The sequence below is a fragment of the Pinus tabuliformis genome, chromosome 4_2 (genome assembly GCF_031772625.1).
Source record: "Pinus tabuliformis cultivar Carrire ecotype Pingquan chromosome 4_2, CPIR1, whole genome shotgun sequence".
NCBI classification, from domain to species: domain Eukaryota; kingdom Viridiplantae; phylum Streptophyta; class Pinopsida; order Pinales; family Pinaceae; genus Pinus; species Pinus tabuliformis.
The window spans coordinates 466,705,507-466,728,030 of record NC_142304.1 but is presented as its reverse complement, the minus strand read 5'-3'; the positions used below and the strand labels follow the sequence as shown (position 1 = coordinate 466,728,030).

At 37.1% G+C, this 22,524-nt stretch overlaps 1 long non-coding RNA gene across 1 annotated transcript in view; it reads left to right on the top strand.

Moving 5' to 3' along the window:
• Positions 1 to 1,050: 1,050 nt before the first annotated feature.
• The window catches only part of LOC149169983 (uncharacterized), an 84,430-nt gene continuing 62,956 nt past the window's right edge, over positions 1,051 to 22,524 (top strand). The window contains exons 1-3 of the long non-coding RNA XR_016259437.1: positions 1,051 to 1,269; positions 1,397 to 1,500; positions 1,595 to 1,693. This is a non-coding gene — a long non-coding RNA (uncharacterized LOC149169983). The remainder of the gene's footprint in view (positions 1,270 to 1,396; positions 1,501 to 1,594; positions 1,694 to 22,524) is intronic.

Sequence of the window (22,524 nt, the reverse complement as noted above, 5' to 3'; positions counted from 1 at the left end):
TAGAAATTTAGTATTTTGTCCTGATTTACGACTTATCAATTGTTAAGCGAACAATCTAGTGGAGAGAAATCTCATATTCCCAAGTAAAACTAGCTTAATTTGAAGAATAAAAAGAATAAAAGACTTTAAAAATTGAAAATTAGAAAATAAGTTGTTGCATGTTTATACTAACCTTGGGGTTGCCCTAGGTTTTGGGGCAAATAAAAATAAGGTTGAGCTCGATTTTTACTCGTGATCTCATCTTTTTGTACAATGTATTTAATAGATTTTACATTTAATAAATATACGACATATTTTAATGGAAGCCAATAAATATTTAACAAAATCTAAGTGAAGATATATTTTTGTTAATTATTTCATATTTTTCTTTTATATATATATATTTAGAAACTTAATGAATGTTAAATTAAGATGAATATATATTAATTAATTTGTTCAATAGTGATTTTATTATTATTATGGACTATTTCACAAATAATTAAATTTGACAATTATTTAAATTTTAAATTATATAAATTAAACTCATTCAATTTATAATTAAACTTAATAAATAAACAACTAAAAATATATTTTAAAATCAAACTAACAATTTCACTTAAACATTTTATTTATTTGAGGAAGTTACACAATATTTTCAATTTGATTGTGCTATTTTCATTTTCGCTGGTATAATTTCACTATAAAGTTAATCAATTAATGAGTTGATATTCTCATAGTTTGAGTAGTGTAGTTTTTTTTTTATTAATTGATATTGTGTTCCCGTTCAAGCTTAGATAATATCAAGATACTGAAATTTAAAAATGTCGAATCAATGTACATATATGATTAAAATGATCATAATTTAACAATCCTATAATCGTCTCTAGGCACTTTTGAGAGCCATTGCTAATTTTATTAATGTTAAATTTTAACAACTTTCACTTAAAATAAAGTAGACCTAAAACTTTGTAAATTTTAACGAGACATTGCCCATGAGGACGTTTTCAAAATTTTAACGGGACATTGTCATGACGAAGATTTCTTTTTTTTTAAATCTTCAAGCACACACATTTCTGGGTTGGACCATTAGATAAAGACAGCGTTCAGCGTTCAGAGCAGGGGGACAGCTAGAGAATCATGAAAACCAAAGCGAAAGAAGCTATGAAGGGTCCAAGAGCCCGAGAGGAGAAGCCCGCTCCGGAAGGAGAAGCCCAAGCTCTTAATCAGGAAAAGTTGGAGATCTCACAGGACATCGCAAGGGTTTTAAACATTGTCATTTGAAGGGAATTCGTAAGGTTTTAATCATTGGCATTTGAATTGATAGAGATATTCCAGGCAAAGCTTTTCTGCTTTTTTTTAAACATTGTCATTTGAAGGGAATCCGTAAGGTTTTAATCATTGGCATTTGAATTGATAGAGATATTCCAGGTAAAGCTTTTCTGCTTTTTTTTAAACATTGTCATTTGAAGGGAATTCGTAAGGTTTTAATCATTGGCATTTGAATTGATAGAGATATTCCAGGTAAAGCTTTTCTGCTTTTTTTTTTTTGTCAGTTTCATTTTTATTGGTTTTTGGCATGGCCAGTAATTTTATAAGGAATTTTGCTCTGCAACAGGGGAATGCAAAGAAGAGGGTTCACCATCGTGGAAGAAGGTGAAACGAGGGTGGTTTGTGCAAGTCTAAGGGATCAGCCTCATTCTTCGTCTGGAATCAGGTTGGTATACATTTGTCATTTTCTTTCTATGTATGCATTCTGTCATTACCTATTTTTCGATACGGAAAAAGAAAACAACTAGGTAAACCCCCAGAAGATAATGAGGTTAATATTTAGAAATCTGATGTCATCTCGTGGTTGACAGTATGAACTAGGTGTATATTCTTTCATTAATATAGAAAAGAAAACGGCTAGTTAACCCCGTAAGGTGCTGTGGTTAATATTTAGACTAGCATTTGCACCTTATGTTGCAAAGGAAACGCCGTAAGGCATAGAGTGGGGAAGAATAGCATAGAGTGGGGAAGAATAGGGACATGTGAATGGACATTGTTGAAAACAACGGTGGATGATAATGAGTCACAATTGCAATAGTTAGTTATGTGTATTCTGAAAATGGATATTTTGAAAATAATAGTAGTTTGTAGAAGAATAGCGACCTGTGAATGGAGATTGTTGAAAGAAAGGGTGGATGATAATGAGTTAGAGTTGAAAGTATTACTTATGTGTATTTTGAATATGGATATTTTGTAAATAATAGTAGTGTGTGGGAAAAAAGAAACATATGAATGGACATTGTTGAAAGCTAGGGTGGATGATAATGTGTTATATTTGAAATGATTAGTTATGTGTATTCCAATATGGCTATTTGGTAAATAATAGTAATGTCTTGTAGAGGTTATCCATTATCCATGTTGTTGTTTTTGTTTATGTGAACAATTTTATTTATTTATTTATTTATTTTTTTTTTTCCCGAGATGTAATTTTTCCATATGCTACCTATTTATGGTGTTATTAGAAAATACTATTATATTGTAATGGAAGAGGTGAAAGAAACGATACGACATTGTGAACAACATCATGGTCGTCGTTCCATATTTGAAAATGCATAAAAAATTGTTGGAGCCATGATGATAATAATAAAAATTCCAGCATGATTTTGAAAAAAATTAGCTAAATTTTTTGAAAATGTGGATTATAGTTTTCACTTTTTAGAATTTTGAGTGCCTTAATTTTGCACAGAAAATGATAGAAATTACAGCATGATTTTGAAAAAATCCAGCTAATTTTTTTTAAAATGTCAATTACAGCGGTCAAGCTTCAGTATTTTGGGTGCCAGGCATTCATGATGGATGCTAAATCCATTTCCGCCATCCAAAAAAAATGTACACACTCCCACAATCAAATTTCGTAATTTTCCGTCCAGACAAAATTGTGACCTCTTTAGATAAGACTGGAAAAAAATGGTCTACCTTTGTGTGGGAAACATGATTGAACATCAAAGTTTCAAATGAATGCATACATGCATAGAGGATTATTATGGAAGATTCCTTCTTCAGGGAATCGTAATATAAGCCATGAGGATATTAAATGTCCTTAAAAACTAAAGCACAGAACTTGGGAGCTTCAAGTCCCAGGAATGGAATTTGGTATTTGGTAACATTTTACAAGGGAAACATGATTAAACATCAAAGTTTCAAACGAATGCGTACACGCATAGAGGATTGTTATGGAAGATTCCTTCTTTAGGGAATAGTAATATAAGCCATGAGGATATTAAATGTCCTTAGAAACTACAACACAAAACTTGGGAGCTTCAAGACCCAGGAATGGAATTTGGTAACATTTTTAAATGGAGTTTCCAATACAAACTGGCGCGAATCACCCAGAAGCTTTCAAGTCCATGGCCCCTAATTTTCTGCATTCTTGATAATGTTTTCTCACTGTTTCAGTGTCAATTTCATGATGCTTCCAAAAAAAATTACAAAACAATTTTATAAGTTTTAATTTCTATCTATAAAATAGCTACTCCATCATGAAGAACAGAGATTATTGCTACTCCATCATGAAGAATAGAGAACTTGCGAGCTTCGAGACCCATGAACGGAATTTGGTAACATTTTAAATCGAGTTTCCAATACAAGCTTTCTTAATCTGACAGAATCACCTACAAGCTTTCAAGTTCGTGGGCCCTAAATTTTTGCATTCTTGATGATGTTTTCGCACTGTTTCAATGTCAATTTCATGATGCTTCCAAAAAACTATAAAACAGTTTTAAAGTGTTAGTTTTTATCTATAAATTAGCTACTTCATCATGGAGAATACACATTTGTTAGGTATTATTTGGCATTTCACATCATGTTGTATTATGAGTCATTGTGTAAGTAAAGCAACATTGTGAATCTAGTGTGAGGAGGACCAACGTGTATTTAGTAGTCACAATTGATTGAGGGATGAGGCACATTGAAGAGTCATAGATAAGAGAGATACATTGAAGAGCATTTTGGTAGTACATCATAAGAAACTGTGTTAGGCATTTTGCCACCATTTGGTCATCTCAACATATTTGTTACTTTCTGAAACTAGCATTTCCAAAGTATGATTGTCCACTAAAGTTTGTTATGTGATTCACTGTAGTGTTGTAAGTTACACTGCATGGTTTCTTAAATTCTGTTGTGGTTTTACTAATTCCCTTTATGGTATGCTAAAGCCAAAATATTATAGCTTATGACATGACATGTGAAGTTTACTTTCTAGGCTTTAGATATACAAAACAGTGGCTAAGTTTTGTTACTTGTTAACTGTTGAATAGTTGGGTATACTAACATGTGAAGTTTACTTTCCAGGCTTTAGTTATAGAAAATAGTAGCTGAGTTTTGTTACTTGTAACTTTTTGAATAGTTGAGTATACAAATTTAGATGAATATATTACTGTAAGTGCTAGTATGTGGTTGGTCACATCATCATTTAGAAAGAAGAAACAAATGACAGAGCAAAAAGAGTCAGCATCCATCTTAGTTCCCAAGGTTGAAGTTCAACAAATTAGATGTGTAGCCAGCTCATTGAAATAGGATTTAAGTTTGGAACTCATAATTTTAAGCCAAGTTCCCCAATTTGAAATAAGCAGCCACCTTCAACATGCACATAAATTCTATGGTGGGCTGGGCAAAATTACAAGAAAAATATGTATGTATTAAGAATAATTGATGATATAGCCGTGGGTTGTTCTCAATGGTGATAGTCAGCAACATTTCATTGTATTATTCCCATACAAGGGGAGGCCACACTTGCTGCTGAGTTTATAAAAATTTTGCTGGTATAATCACCTTACTTACAATGACAATAACCACTATTACACTACTAGCACATCAAATCATATCTAAACCCCAGTACACAAAAATTTTATTATATCAGAGTAAATGTAACCTACATGTCTAATTCAACTCCATTACCAGTAGTTCATTCTATCAATTTGTGATGCTTATATGACATATATTGGCTAAAATGACGCAAGCATAAAAGTTCAATGCAGTACTGCAAGCCTCCTGGTCTGGCTGAACTCATTCTGTCAATTTGTGATTCTTATGTAACATATAGTCTTTAAGGAAGCAAAAAAGAAAACTTTAGTACAGTCTCGTAAGCCTCCTGCTTTAGTTGACATTCCATTCATTTACATTCCAAGGAAAATTGTAAAGTTATAACTAAAATTGTAAGTTGGTTTGGATGGCCTAAGACCCGACATATCAAATCAGCAAAGGAAATTACTAAAATTCAGGTTAAAGTCCCAAATCCGTTGGCATTGCTCCACTATGAAAATTATTGATCTTAGTGAAACCGCATATTTATGATACAAAGAAAGTGTAGATACAATATGATCTTTGGATGATAAGCCTTCACCTAAAGGCTAAAGTGTCGACACATCCTTAGCCTGAGATATCTCTAAATAGAATGGACACAATAAGCTTTAGAACATGACATTCACTAAAATCATACTTTGAAACCAATTTCAATTCTCAGTTATTAATTTGCATATCTACAAGCATACAGTGCAACAGGGTAAGTATAAACAGGGGCAGACCACAACAGAAAAGCTCTGAAGCTGATGCAGCTTCTCCTTGTTACAGAGCCTCTCTTCACTTTGTCCGCTGTATGATAAGTACATCTAGAAAAGCTAGCAAATTGATCAACTGGAAATCCAGCATATCATTACATTTCCTCGAAGAGCTATTTAATCCTAATCCACATCTGAAACCATTAACAACTCACAATCGGTAACAATGTACATGAACTACAAGGTGTTGTCCCCTTTGTTGAAGTTCAATTATTCAGAATCTGGTAGAAATCAAGCACAGAATAAGAAGATGCATGGACGTGTTTCGAAGAGAAATACTCACAGGCTATAACTTGAGGAAGGGGATACTTGAACAATTTTTCGTTGTCTGTTGTAAGAAACTCTTTGACAAGCTCAAAGGGAATGAAATTTTTGGTAGCTTCCAGAATTGAGTTGTTGGGCAACCTTTTCCCATCGGAAAAGAGCTTCTTAATGTCTTTAAAGGAGTCGAACTCATTCATAGTTGAATCAAACAGCGATTTGAGCTCTCGTACCAGGAATTGAACAATTTCCTTGAGGGAATGCGCTAAGAAATCAGACATTTTCAGATGCCCAAAACGCTCATCTCGTGGGACACATCTCGTACTGTTTACAGCATCGACACCAAAAATCCAGGTTCCACTGGAGAAATTGCAGCAGCAATGGCTGCCGCGTCCATCGTTTTCTGAACATCCGACTTCTCTTATTCTCAAAGTCTTTTCAAACTGCAACTCAGGGTAATTAAACCGCCATTGCCATGAGCGAGATCCGCTAGACGAAAATTCATGAACCGTTTCAGTTTCATGAACCGTTTTTTGGACTAACGATCAAACTTTGTTCAATCGTCTAACACCACACATCTACGGTGAAGAATAGGACACGGCGACGGCTAGGGAAATTCATTTCAAAGGGGAACGCCTTACGGCGTAAGAACCGTTTCAGTTTCATGAACCGTTTTTTGGATCAACGATCAAACTTTGTTCAATCGTCTAACACCACACATCTACGGTGAAGAATAGGACACGGCGACGGCTAGGGCAATTCATTTCAAAGGGGAACGCCTTACGGCGTAATTATACTGGTCCGCTCTCACTCTGATAAAGAAAAACACATGTTGCAACAGTGAGACACCAGTCAGATTGAAACATTTATCAGGTATTCAAGTCATCAGATTCAAAAGTAGAGTATTTCTTATGCACCTGTTTGACTTTCAAGCTCTTTAACAGTTTGTCCATTTAAGCCTCTTAGTTTTTGTGAACCTGTTTTACTTTCAAGAGTTTTTACTGTTTGCCCATTCAAGCCACCTGAGCTTAAGTCGAGTGCAGGATTCCCAGATTAAGTCAATTACAAATTTCCCGAATATTCAAGCCTTTTAACAGTTTATATAAATTCAATCAGCAGGGATAGGGCTTTACCATTTAAACCTACTAAGATTAAGCAAAGCAGTAATTTTATTTGAATTTAAAATTTTTAAATGTCAGATATTAACAAATCCTACCTGCCCCCAGTTAAAATTTAAATGTGCATGGATAGCACGCGGATACAATGTAGATAACTGACAGCACACTACAACCGAGGGGGAAAACCAGAAACAGGAGTTGAGGGACATTTCGACGTGTTCGACGATTAGGGTTTATCTGTGCATGCTAAGATACAAACTGGCTCAATGACCTAACTTTCTTTCTTCGCTTCTCGGCCTCGATCCAGCCGATGTCCAATGTATGAGCTAAGCTGTGTAAATATTGATAATTATGTTTTTTTAATTACATTCCAGGGTTTTAGCTACAATTTTAGTAGTTCTCAAGGATTTATGCATGTTTAGCAATCTGATGTGTACAAATGATGACACTATCATTTGACAATCCCAACGTTGTGAGAATGCGGTTGGATTTGGTTTCACGAATGAGTTTCAGATTGATATTAATATTTTGATCTCATGTGGTTGTTACAACAAAATTGTTAAGAGAAAAGACTTCAATTAAATGACAGATGAGGTGAATCAATTTTTTCTAAGGATCAAGTCATTGGAAAAGGGGCCAAGCTTTAAGAAGCAACTGATATCTAACCAAAGAGAAAACAGTCCAGCAGTTGTAGAAGTAGACCGACCCCAACCTATGATCAAAGGACAGTGAGTTCAAGTTTGTTGAGCATGGTTGTATAGAGATTAGTAGATGTCTAGCAACATACAAGTCTACAGTGACATGTATTGACCTGTTGAAGGAGGTGCTAAGGGTAGACAGATACTTGTGTGTATTGACCTGCAGCATACAAGATAGTTGGACCTTGGAGCTAATTAAACTGCTAGTGACTGATAAATAGCTTGAGCCCACAAATCTAGAGCAGAAGATTGATCAATTCAACCTAGCATCATTGAACCTTTGAGAAAGTACACAATAATTTATTTCTAAGTGACAACAATTTGAAATCTGTCTTTTAGAAGAAATATGAAGTAAATACTCAGTTTTAAAACCCTCTGCTAATTGAAATTTTGTTTTAAACTGAAACGTATTTTTTAAAACCCACTGCAAATTACAAACTGCAGAACCCTTATTGCATCTTGCAGTTACAGGCAACATTCTCAGAGGGGTTATAAGTTGAAATTTGTAAGCGAACCTTAAGGGTTTATGTTCTATATTAGAGTTAGAAAGAATTTTTTCTTGGAGTAATAAGGTGATTGTGTATGGAACCAGGCACAAATTTTTGGAGGCACAAGCAGATCTGACCCATACCAATAATATTATGTCAGAATATCACATCACAAATTGAATGGGAAGAATTACCCAACAAGGAAACAAAGAATGAACCTACTCCTTTCCTATCATGATCTTTGGGAGTTGGTCACTCCAACATGTCAAAAACTAGATCCCATGACTAATCACTATAAGAAGAAAAATAAAAATGTAACACTACTCACTTTTTCTCTTGAGGTCGTCATTCTTCATCATATCAGAGGCCTTAGCACTACTATTGAAGTATGGAAGAAATTATAAAGTTTGTATGAAAGCTCTAATGAAATTCATAAAAGAGAAGCCTTTTTCCGAGATTGATAGATGTGAAAATGTAGATATTGTTTTGGCTGATAACAATGTACATGAACTACAAGGTGTTGTCCCCTTTGTTGAAGTTCAATTATTCAGAATCTGGTAGAAATCAAGCACAGAATAAGAAGATGCATGGACGTGTTTGGAAGAGAAATACTCACGGGCTATAACTTGAGGAAGGGGATACTTGAACAATTTTTCGCTGTCTGTTGTAAGAAACTCTTTGACAAGCTCAAAGGGAATGAAATTTTTGGCAGCTTCCAGAATTGAGTTGTTGGGCAACTTTTTCCCATCGGAAAAGAGCTTTTCTTAATTTCTTTAAAGGAGTCGAACTCATTCATAGTTGAATCAAACAGCGATTTGAGCTCTCGTACCAGGAATTGAACAATTGCCTTGAGGGAATGCGCTAAGAAATCAAACATTTTCAGATGCCCAAAACGCTCATCTCGTGGGACACATCTCGTACTGTTTACAGCATCGACACCAAAAATCCAGGTTCCGCTGGAGAAATTGCAGCAGCAATGGCTGCCGCGTCCATCGTTTTCTGAACATCCGACTTCTCTTATTCTCAAAGTCTTTTCAAACTGCAACTCAGGGTAATTAAACCGCCATTGCCATGAGCGAGAACCGCTAGACGAAAATTCATGAACCGTTTCAGTTTCATGAACCGTTTTTTTTTATCAACGATCAAACTTTGTTCAATCGTCTAACACCACACATCTATGGTGAAGAATAGGACACGGCGACGGCTAGGGCAATTCATTTCAAAGGGGAACGCCTTACGGCATAATTATACTGCTCCGCTCTCACTCTGATAAAGAAAAACACATGTTGCAACAGTGAGACACCAGTCAGATTGAAACATTTATCAGGTATTCAAGTCATCAGATTCAAAAGTAGAGTATTTCTTATGCACCTGTTTGACTTTCAAGCTCTTTAACAGTTTGTCCATTTAAGCCTCTTAGTTTTTGTGAACCTGTTTGACTTTCAAGCATTTTTACTGTTTTCCCATTCAATCCACTTGAGCTTAAGTCGAGTGCAGATTTCCCCAAGCCCCCTGAGATTAAGTCAAATACAAATTTCCCGAATGTTCAAGCCTTTTAACAGTTTATATAAATTCAATCAGCAGGGACAGGGCTTTACCATTTAAACCTACTAAGATTAAGCAAAGCAGTAATTTTATTTGAATTTAAAAATTTTAAATGTCAGATATTAACAAATCCTACCTGCCCCCAATTAAAATTTAAATGTGCATGGATAGCACGCGGATACAATGTAGATAACCGACAGCACACTACAACCGAGGGGGAAAACCAGAAACAGGAGTTGAGGGACATTTCGACGTGTTCGACGAGAACACCTTAGGGTTTATCTGTGCATGCTAAGATACAAACTGGCTCAACGACCTAACTTTCTTTCTTCGCTTCTCGGCCTCAATCCAGCCCATGTCCAGTGTATGAGCTAAGCTGTGTAAATATTGATAATTATTATTTTTTAATTACATTCCAGGGTTTCAGCTACAATTTTAGTAGTTCTCAAGGATTTATGCCTGTTTAGCAATCTGATGTGTACAAATGATGACACTATCATTTGACAATCCAAACGTTGTGAGAATGCGGTTGGATTTGGTTTCACGAATGAGTTTCAGATTGATATTAATATTTTGATCTCATGTGGTTGCTACAACAAAATTGTTAAGAGAAAAGACTTCAATTAAATGACAGATGAGGTGAATCAATTTTTTCTAAGGATCAAGTCATTGGAAAAGGGGCCAAGCTTTAAGAAGCAACTGACATCTAACCAAAGAGAAAACAGTCCGGCAGCTGTAGAAGTAGACCGACCCCAACCTATGATCAAAGGACAGTGAGTTCAAGTTTGTTGAGCATGGTTGTATAGAGATTAGTAGATGTCTAGCAGCATACAAGTCTTCAGTGACATGTATTGACCTGTTGAAGGAGGTGCTAAGGGTAGACAGATACTTGTGTGTATTGACCTGCAGCATACAAGATAGTTGGACCTTGGAGCTAATTAAACTGCTAGTGACTGATAAATAGCTTGAGCCCACAAATCTAGAGCAGAAGATTGATCAATTCAACCTAGCATCATTGAACCTTTGAGAAAGTACACAATAATTTATTTCTAAGTGACAGCAATTTGAAATCTGTCTTTTAGAAGCAATATGAAGTAAATCCTCAGTTTTAAAACCCTCTGCTAATTGAAATTTTGTTTTAAACTGAAAAGTATGTTTTAAAACCCACTGCAAATTACAAACTGCAAAACCCTTATTGCATCTTGCAGTTACAGGCAACATTCTCAGAGGGGTTATAAGTTGAAATTTGTAAGCGAACCTTAAGGGTTTATGTTCTATATTGGAGTTAGAAAGAATTTTTTCTTGGAGTAATAAGGTGATTTTGTATGATCTGACCCATACCAATAATATTATGTTAGAATATCACATCACAAATTGAATGGGTAGAATTACCGAGCAAGGAAACAAAGAATGAACCTACTCCTTTACTATCATGATCTTTGGGAGTTGGTCACTCCAACATGTCAAAAACTAGGTCCCATGACTAATCACTATAAGAAGAAAAATAAAAATGTAACACTACTCACTTTTGCTCTTGAGGTCGTCATTCTTCATCATATCAGAGGCCTTAGCACTACTATTGAAGTATGGAAGAAATTATAAAGTTTGTATGAAAGCTCTAATGAAATTTATAATTTATTATTGAAAAACAAATTAGCAAATTTGAATATAACAAAAATCAATTCTATAATAAAACATGTCCAGTAAGTGCAAGAATTGAAGAAAACTATTTTCAATCGATACCGAAATTAAAGACAAAATAATGATTACTATTTTATTCATTAGCTTGCCTGAGTTGTATTAAAATTTCAAATCATCATTTTATTCTCAAAATGAAACTTCAACTGAAGAAGTTGTAGGTTTTCTAATCCAAGAACAACAAAAAAGAACGAGTGTGAAGGTCCACACAGAGCATTTACAAGAAGGCTCAAAGGAAGTGGCCAAAACTAACGTCATGGCAGAGACAAGCATAATAGGTAATCAAGTTAGCAAATAATTATATAGTTGCCAAGGTAATTCACAAAATACCAAATCCAAATTTTGCAAATATTGTGGTGGAAATAATCAGTGCAAAAGATTGTTTTCTAAAAAAAGACAATGACGATGAAAGGATTGGAGGTAGAGGTTGTAGTGGCAAGGGAAGAGGATAAAGAGATCAAAGTGATTTTGCAGAAAGTAATACAATGGTTCCTATCACTGAACAGAGAAAATAATAATCTTTTAATAGCCAGACACAGAAGTCAGTGCATCACGATGCATTTGGAATATTGATTCTGGTACTACCAAACACACCATTCATAAAAGAGAAGCCTTTTTCTGGGATTGATAGATGTGAAAATGTAGATATTGTTTTGGCTGATAACAATGTACATGAACTACAAGGTGTTGTCCCCTTTGTTGAAGTTCAATTATTCAGAATCTGGTAGAAATCAAGCACAGAATAAGATGCATGGACGTCTTTGGAAGAGAAATACCCACGGGCTATAACTTGAGGAAGGGGATACTTGAAAAAATTTTCGCTGTCTGTTGTAAGAAACTCTTTGACAAGCTCAAAGGGAATGAAATTTTTGGCAGCTTCCAGAATTGAGTTGTTGGGAAAATTTTTCCCATCGGAAAAGAGCTTCTTAATGTCTTTAAAGGAGTCGAACTCATTCATAGTTGAATCAAACAGTGATTTGAGCTCTGGTACTAGGAATTGAACAATTGCCTTGAGGGAATGTGCTAAGAAATCAGACATTTTCAGATGCCCAAAACGCTCATCTCGTGGGACACATCTCGTACTGTTTACAGCATCGACACCCAGGTTCCGCTGGAGAAATTGCAGCAGCAATGGCTGCCGCGTCCATCGTTTTCTAAACATCTGACTTCCCTTATTCTCAAAGTCTTTTCAAACTGCAACTCAGGGAAATTAAACCGCCATTGCCATGAGCGAGAACCGCTAGACGAAAATTCATGAACCGTTTCAGTTTCATGAACTGTTTTTTGGATCAACGATCAAACTTTGTTCAATTGTCTAACGCCACACATCTACGGTGAAGAATAGGACATGGCGATGGCTAGGGCAATTCATTTCAAAGGGGAATGCCTTACGGCGTAAATATAAATATAGATTTATTTTAACCACCGATTTGATAAGAATTTAGGTCAATCAAATATCTTAAGTTCAAAATTTGTCTTCAAGTAAGTATATATATATCATTTGTTATATTTTTAAATATATAAAATGGATTAAAATTTATTTGGGTATAAAATAGTAAGATTATAATTTATTTTTTTCAATTGCTTTATATAATGTATATATATATAGTTTTTTTTTAACTTCTAATTATTTTATTCTTTTATAAAATTGATATAAGATTATGTTGTTTCATATGGACATTGAAATATTTAATTTATACTTAAGAGTGAAAATGAAATATTTTTACCATTTCTCTTCATTATGAACATTGAGAGTGAGAATACTTTTAATTAAATAAACCAAACACCTATATTCATTTTTGTTTTCTTTAGTATATCTTTTATTTTTGTTTTTTATTATATATTTTATTTGTGATTAAGACATAAAAATGTTTTTACCACTTCTCCTTATTATAGACACTAAAAATAAGATTATAGATATTTCATAATACTATTAATTAAACAAACTAATATATATTTACTTAGGCATCTCTCACACTGAATTATAAAATAAACCACTAAGCCCAATGACTATAACTATAGTCATTTAAACCCTTACAACGACAATATTATCTAATATTATACTAGCAATTGTCCCAAAAGGTACAAAGATAGGCCGATAGGATTATTAAATTGGAATTGTTGATTTTTTCTAGAAGAGTTAATAGGTTTGTGGAAAACTTTGTTTTCTTGCACTGGATCATTGTGCAATTACTTTTCTTTAGATGTTTTGTTTATATCTATATTACAAGGAACACATTGAATGTCTTATTTCATTTTAGAGTAAGTTAATTACCCAAAATCAAGAGGTTAAGTTAATTACCCAAAATCAAGAAACCTCTATAGATGGCCAAGCATATACGAAGCTTGCTAGTGACCAAGGCAATAACCACCATGACTAACCCCTACCAATATATTTCATTGAAAACCATAATTGTATATTGCATTTAGAAAGTCAAAACATAATATTAGAAAAAAAAGACAAAGACTAAAAAAGGTAAGTTAAAGAAGGAAAGTTTCTTGATTAGATGCATAATGAAGATGATGGAGGACAATATGGATGGAAGGTGATTGGAAGGTAATTAGGGCCCAATGAGAGAAATGGGCTATGGGGACACATCATGGAAACAAAAGAACATTATTATCATGCAAATGTATATTTATTACTTTGATTGATTACTTTTGACTTTCTTTGAAAGATTATGATGCTATTTTGTCACCTATGTTTTTAAAATTCACACAATATGAATATGTGACACTTTTGTTTCCATGTTCTAGATGGATAGTCAACAAGTCAACTTACCTTTTTTCTAATGAGGATTGAATTAATTTATGCTCATTAACATTAGGGACATTATAGTCAACAAGTCAACTTACCTTTTTTCTAAGGAGGATTGAACTAATTTATGATCATTAACATTATGGATATTATAGTCAACAAGTCAACTTACCTTTTGTCTAAGGAGAATTGAATTAATTTATGCTCATTAACATTATGGATATGTGAAAATTTAATATAAGTTAAAAATTATGTGAAAATTTAATATAAGTTAAAAATTACAGATTTAAAAGAAAACAAGCATACAACTCTGTAAACCAAATAGTAAAATTGTGATATAAAAGAAATCCCTTTCCCATAATCCAAATAATTTCCACCCTCACGATAACACTATAATGACCTTAAATTATTATTTCTATTAATTATAAACTTGTTAACTCACAACAGCATAAATGAAATGCCAAATAAAAATATTAGGATTTTCCCGTGATATTAGAAAGAAATACAGTAAAACCAACGACCCAAAATTTTTGATACCTTGACAAGGCAATCATTCATTAATACCAGACCAAACAAACAAAATGAGCAAACAAAGCAAAATTCATCAAACTCCAGGTGGATTACCAAGCTCAAGATTTATACATGGTAATTCACCTGAATACAGTAAGTGTCTTCACCTGATCTGCAGGCCAACTCTCATTATAAACTAGTTAGTAATGTTCACTAACACAGTTGCTCCATTGGTATCCACAAGAGTTTGCAGTGTGGATACATATTACATATAATCGCTCACCATGGCAGGTAACTGGGTATTCTCAGCCAACCCTCTTCCAAGCTGTATTCAAAATATGGTTTTGCTCACGCTAATTATCCAGAGGGAGGCAGACAGTATATGCAATAGATATATGGGTTACTATTGTCCTCTCTAACCCAACCTGCGGAGCTTAGCGGGGCGGATTAACTCTGCTAATTCCAGCTTCTCCTAAGACGTTTCTGAAGAAGGGGCATGAAATTCGAGGGTATTCACAGGTCAAGACTCATCAACTGATATTGAGGATTCATGGCCGTAGGTACCTGCATGTAGTATATCTGTCGGGGACTCGGTTCATAGACAAAATTCTGATACGAGTATGGCTCTGTATCTGCAACAGGAACGGGTGCAGTGGGTTTGTAAACAATTCTTTTATCGATGGCTATGGGCTCCCATGGCACCTTGGAAGCAGAAGCAGGAATTTTAACCCTCGTCCTCTGTGGCTGTGTGGGGTCTCAACCTTTCTCAAAGGCAGGAATTTTAATCCTCGTCCTCTGTGGCTCTGTGGGGTATGAACCTTCCTCAATGATGGCCATGGTATTTGATAACTGCGCCGCTACTTCAAGACTGCAAACCTGTACGTGTCGAGTCATCCTCTGCGAGGGGTTATAATACCCTCTGCTTCCCGGCACCGGTTGGCCCATTGGACCAACGGCACTCATGTGCTGTTGCAGCTTGGAAGATCCTGCGTGCACGAAGTAGAGGGTTGGACGCTGTTGATCCCCGTGGGGTTCTTTCATTTGCCAGCAGCCCTGCAAAACGAAATCGGATCCCGGGTCTTGCATGTAGAACTCGGGTGGAGAGGGGTTCTGCAGAATCTGTTGCTGCTCAGAAATACAGGCCTGATTCAACGAACCATTCATACAGGTATAAGGATCAAACTCCGTCTATTACGATTTCTACAACTCAGGGTATTCGATTCGGGGATGTTCTACGGAACAAGTAGAAGTTGAAGTCGGAAGAGCAGAATGCGTTTCCAATGATACGACAAAGTCGCTTCAGCTTCCCAGTGAACGGTTATAACCATTCAACTCGCTTTTAATCCAACGATTGACAATACTATAATCGTCTAACACATGATCTAACGGCACAGACGAATGACAGGTAGATTTTAGGGAAGTTTACTTCAGAGGAAACGCCTTACGGCGTAAAAATCCGAAATCATCTAGTGGTTAATATCCAGAGCTAGCTAGATGATTACGTTGGCCAGTCATGGTATAGCTTTTAATTATAATTTTACTTTTGTATTAGCAGTGTTGTGCATAAAGCCGTTCATGCTGGTATTTTGTAGGTTTTTTTTCCAAGGAAAAAGCGTAATTTTCATTAAGAAATTTAAGAAAATTACATGTTGTAAGCCAGCATTTGAGAAATGCTTTCACTACTATCAGCAGAGTGTCAGTCCAGACGTTATGAGCATTATATTTCCATATCTTCCTTCATTAAACTCGAAGGATAAAAAATAAACCAGGTCTGTATTTGCAATGTTAAAAACTGTATAGTAGAAATAAACAAAAAACAAAAAACTAGGATGATCATATTGATCAGTCCTGAAAATGAACCGTCTCTTCGATGAAAGGCCTATGGTAGATCTGGAAAAAGTCTCCATCCCTGTACTCTTGAATCAACCACTGTCCTCTGGTCAGCTGCGCGGCCTCTTTGGAAAGAAGATCAACGACTTCATTCCTTTCTTTGTAGATATGAGAGCAGACAAAAGACTCAAACTGAGATTTTAATTCAATAGCTTCCTCCACTAAGTCTCTGAGTGTGTGCAAGTGACAATTATAGATCCCATTTATCCAGTTAATGATGAGCTGAGAGTCTCCAAATATTTGAAGGTTATGACAGTGTTTTACCCTGGCAAAGAGGAGGAGATGTCTAAGACTGTTTAGTTCCGCGTAGTTGTTTGTGCCTCTCCCTAATCCCACTTTTATTTTGAAGCTCACTGAATCATTAGATATAGGACTGCCCTTCCCTCGCAACCCTCCAGTTGGGCCGAGCCATCGAAGTACACCCATGGCTGACTTCTGTCTATTACTTCTGGGATTATTTCCCGAGGGGGATGCTGGATTGGATACTCAGGGATTGAGTTATAAATGGCCAACATATGATTGCAGGCTGCCGCTCCCAATATATCTTTATCCTGGAAAATTCTATGGTTCCGGATAATCCATATGCCCCAGCGTATAATGAGAGGTAAGTTTTTTAATTTCTGGTTGGCCGTGCTTGACTACCATGTCTGCCAAGCCTCATTTACATTGTGGCATGTCCAATGAAGGTGAACTGAGAGCGCTGTGGTAATGATATTCCAGATATTAGCCGGTACTGAGCAATGGAGAAAGAGGTGATCGGTGTCCTCAATGGCAGCTTTGCATAGGCTACATATGAAAGGGCCATGGAAATTTTGATTTTTCAGGTTTTGGTCTGTGGGAATTTTATTTGAAAAGATAGTCCAAATGAGTAGTTGAGCTTTATGGGGGGCTTTCAGCTTCCAAATGAATCGCCACCACCAGCAGATAACTCCCATTGCTCGAGTTTCCATGATTGATGCGAATCCAACCTTTGGAGAGTATATGCCGGTGGGGACCTTGGCCCATATCAACTTATCCTCTTTTGCTGAGATCTTGATGTTTGCCTCCTCCAGCGCCCCAACGAACCTCATCCACTCCCTGCTCCATCTGCCACTTATGCCCAGATGCTCAAAATCCCTCCATTGCATATTTGGCCTCTCATGCTGCTCCTCCGCCGAGATGTGTGCAAGTTGTGAGAACCCTGCTGCTGTGAGTTCTTGTCTCATCTCTCGTGGCAAAATATGGGCATTTTTGCTTCTTGCCCAGGCATCGGAGCCAATTCTGATTTGGGATCCATCTCCCACCTTCCATGCTAGGCCCTGTTTTATGATATCAATTGAGTGCGTGATGGCCTTCTAGATGATTGAGACCCCCATGGAACTGTGGCTGGGGCTATGATTCCAATATGAAATTGATAGTGGATAAATGTACTTGTAAACTACATCCTTCCAGAGGCTGCTCGAGGTAATGATTTACCAACGCAATTTTGCTCCTAAGGCCTTTGCAAAGTCTTGGGGATCCTTGAATCCCCAACGTCCCCATTTCTTGGGTTTTGCTATCCTTTCCCAATTGACCCAAGCGAAAGTTTTACCTACTGTTTGGCCACGCCATAGGAATCTGTAGCAGAGCTGCTTGATTTTGCGATGAATGCCTTTAGGGATCCAAGCCAGAGACATCCAGTAGACTGGAAATGCCTCAAGGACTAATTTTATGAGGGTGAGTCTACCAGCCTTAGAGAGCTACTTCTACTGCCAAATATTTATTCGGGCTTCAATTTTTGGAAGCATCCACGTCCAATCTGCAATGTGGTACCCGTTTGGCTTAAGCTTGAAACCCAGGTACTTCAGTCCAGCTTCCAGCTCCTGCCTTACGAACCCGAAGTGCTGGGAGGCATATCTTTGTTCATTTGGGAGACAGGAGCTGAAAATGATTGCTAATTTGTCGAAGTTCGGCTCCATTCCTGTTGCTTTACAGAAAAGAGATAAAATTGACTCGAAATTAGAGGTATCTCTAAAGGAGCCATTTAGAAAAATTAGAACATCATCAACAAAAAGAAGGTGAGAAATAATGGTCCTGACATTGATTTCCACGCCTCCTAGAGTGCCATTTATTCTTGCTGATTTTATGAGCCTACTGAGACCTTCCATAGTCAGAAGGAATAGCGTTGGAAGAAGTTAGATCCTGCCCCATTGATTAGGACGCTAAAAGAAATAGTTGTGAAACAACTTCCCACCCATTTGATGAATTGGTGAGGAAACCCAATGTGTGTGAACATGAGCTGAAGATAAGTCCAATTTACTCTTTTAAAAGCCTTAGATAAGTCAATCTTGAGTATGGCAGCTCTTTTAGAATGGGTTTTGATGGAGTGAAGCATTTTATGAGTGGTGCCTATGGCCTCTTGGATATGGCGGTGTCTAAGGAAGGCAAATTGTTTCTTTGAGATCATCCTGGAGAGGATTGGCTTTATGCGGAGGGCAATAATCTTGGAGGTAATTGGTGGGCCCTAGTATTGCAGCAATGATGCTGCAACTTCTGAGACTCCCTTCTTTACTTTTATCAACTCGGTTGTTCGTAACAAACTTGGAAGCGATGGTGCTATATGCACAAGTACTAGCTCTTGCCGCAGGCTGTCACTTGATCAACTGGCACAAGTTCGCTAGGAGCTTAAGCCAACTTCTATGAGCTCTTAGAAGAAGCTTTTAACTGTGATGGACGAAAGCTAACTCAAAAGAGGCTAGTCTACTTGCAGAAAGAAGCTGAAAACTGAAAGGAAATGCAAACCCTAGCAAACCCTAGTTTTACTGACTAACCTTACTAGTGCAAGAAAAGAGATGAAAGCTGCGGAAATGGATGCCATTGACTTTTGGAAAGGTAAAATGCATGTGACTAAGCTATTTCTGAAGAAAAATATGGAAAAAACATCTTTTTGTACTTTTGAGTAATCTTGTAGAATTATTATGCATGCGCTTTAACTGTTTTTGATTGTGCAGAGGTTGATTGGCGAAAGGAAATGGAGTGGGTGCTTGCAGGAGGTTGGGAAGGTGAGAAGAGGGCCTAAGGGGTCCCTAACACCCTTCCAGAGAGTTTCACAGTGATCAGATCTCGAAAAACTGCTCACGTGAACTTCTACAGGAAGTCTGCAGGGGTTTTACAGGAAGTTCTACAGGAAGAGCCGAAAGAGGATTTTGGAGGGTTGATGGTGGGAAAAAGGTGGGAAAGTGGAAATGGAGGATGGATGAGGATGTGAAGGGGTCTAGGACCTGGTGAATGAAGCTAAGGAGTGATGAAGGTGGTTGGATTTGTTCAAGGATGGAGGGAGCAATGTTGCACAAGAATGTAGAAATTAGGTCAAATTGGAAAAGCGTGGTGAATGAAGGGAAGAAATCTGGAATTAGGGGTTGGAGCAGGTGGTATGATGGAGGAAGGATAGGTGGCAATGTATCACAGGTGTTCTGCACACTATTTTCCAAAACCGATTGAACAAAGACTAGAAAAACCAGAGAGCTATGTATTTTGACCTAATGTGACCCAAAAACCAGAAACATGATGAATAGAAGTTTATAGACAGGAAATCATGCAAGATAACTATGGAAACTAAGCAAGAACAGATCTAAACATGCAAGTACAACTGGTATCAACTTTTCCACCTAAAAATATAACACTAGCAATCGCATGGAAAGGCAAAAACAGTGTTTTTGTGGCAGCAAGTATGCTTTGGTCTCAGCTCATGGTCCCAAGGAGGGAGAGATGAGATCAAGGATTGCTTGATGGCCTTTTTGCAGATCTTTTCTGTTACCAAACTGTCAAATCAACCTGAATCATGAAAAGCTATTTTAATAATAAAAAACAACCTAAGTAACAAAGCAAGATCTTAACCTAAATAACATAAATTATTCTATGAATGCAAGGAAAACACATAAAAATATACGAAGGAGGTACTGGCACTTGGGTTGGGCCCATCCCCAAGAGCTACGGCCTCCTAAGAAAGCTCAGAGCTGGTGCAAAGCGAAATTTATCTCCATTACTCAAAAAATAATCATGTCACAAAACTGTTTACAACAAGAGCTCGAAAATGAGCTGAAATGCAGAGTTGCACTAAAGTGCGAAAAACAACTGTTCAATAGCTAAACTACTAAGGCTTGAAGTCTTCCTACTTATGCAACACGAGGACTCCCAAACAGTTCTCCTTATCTTTAGGAGCTTGGCTGCCAAAACTGCAGTTAATCAGCCACTTCACAAAACCTGCTCGGCTGTCCCTTGAAATCATCTTTGGTGGGTTGTTGAACTCCGAGTTGATGGTGGAGAACTCGAGAAAGGGGTCATTTAGTGCAGGAGACACCCTTCCTACAAATCCTCAGCCTTGTTCCTTCGTTTTTGGTTGTCAACTTGCTCATAAATGCTTGACTTTGGTCCAAAAGATGTCCAAAAATATGCAATAAGCACGTATTAGACTTTGTGGTCAAGTGACTATTCTCATTCATTCAATTAACATAAATATATTCAAAAGCATGCATAAAACTATGAAGAATGGTGGATTAATCGAGAATAACAGGCAAAATGAGCCCATAAAGTTACTCATTTTTGGGGCTCATCATCACCCCCCTGCTAAATGTGGTTCTCATCCTCTGAGCAACTAATCCAGCTCATTATCTTTGATTGCTCTGACTGCCTCTCTGACATCCCAGGCTTCCGAGGTGATGTCCTCTTCTTGGTCATGAAACCCTGCGTTTCTCTCTACTTCCTCCCATTGCCTGTGTTCTTCTTCTTCTTTGACCCCTTCCAGTAGTCCCAAAAGCAATGGAGGACTGAACTTTAGGCCAATCCAGTTGGACTTCAGATTTTGCATTGACTGTTTATAAAGTGGCACTCTTGTCAAAGCCTCCCTCATCCTTGTTGGGGAGTGGTACTCTCTTATTTTCAGACTGTGGGACAATGTGTTCCATCTCCTTGTGTAAGCATGAATGCAGTTATCACCCAACAGTCTTTCCATGTCTTCAAAGTGAGCAGTGGCCTGAGCTTGCCTTTCAACTTAGTCTGGGAGAACCTGAGGGTTGTTGGCAAGGTGTTGATGGGCATATACTAAAGCTGAGGGATATTTTGGTTCTGCTCTGATCATGAGTGGCTCACTTAGCTCCCTGTCCATAATTTTCCGAATTTTTGCTGCCCTCTTTTCCTCATGGCTTAACCAGGAAGCAATGGCCATGAGTTGCACATCTCCCAATGCAGCATTGGGGTCCCATAGATTCATGTTTGAAAGTGCCAAGTTGTGTAAATAGAATTTTGCTAACTTGGCATTATCTTCAGCTGAGCTACTGTCACACAAATACATGAACTAATTGTAATTATGGAATGGAATGGTGCCCCTTTGGGTCAATGTGTTAATTTGAAATTGCAACCATTGATCTTTAAGATATAATGCATATGACTTAGCAGGTTGCCTACATTGTAAGGCTTCAACTGCCCTGCTGGCCATGCAGACCATTTGGGCTTCTTTCTCTTGCACCTGTTGTTTTAAAACCTGTATTTCTTCTGCTGCCTGTGACTCCTTTTCCTGTAGCAGTTTTGTTAGCATCTCCACATCAGCTTGCAACTTTTCCTCTCTCTGCTGTTCCTCGGTTGTTTCCTTGTTTGCTGGAGGTCCTTCTTGCTGCTGCTGCTCTCCCAAAATGGACGGCCTATCTTCCTTATGACCTTCCTGCAATTTCTTTTTCAACAACTCATTTTCTTCCTGTAATTTGGCTCTTTGACTGCTTTCCATGTGCCTCACCATGGCCAACTCTTTTCTTGACTCTTTGAGTTGTTCTTCCAGGTGGCCTATGTCTGCAACACCCTTGGATTTGGCAATTCTCATCCAAGTGTGAGTCCTAACCTGTTCTTGTTCCAATGCAAAGAAAAGTGGTACAACAAACTTCTGTGGGATGATCTTCCCACCTTCTAACTGGTTGTAATATGAGCCCAAGTTAGGCTGAGGGCTTGGTTCCAGTATCTCCTCGATCT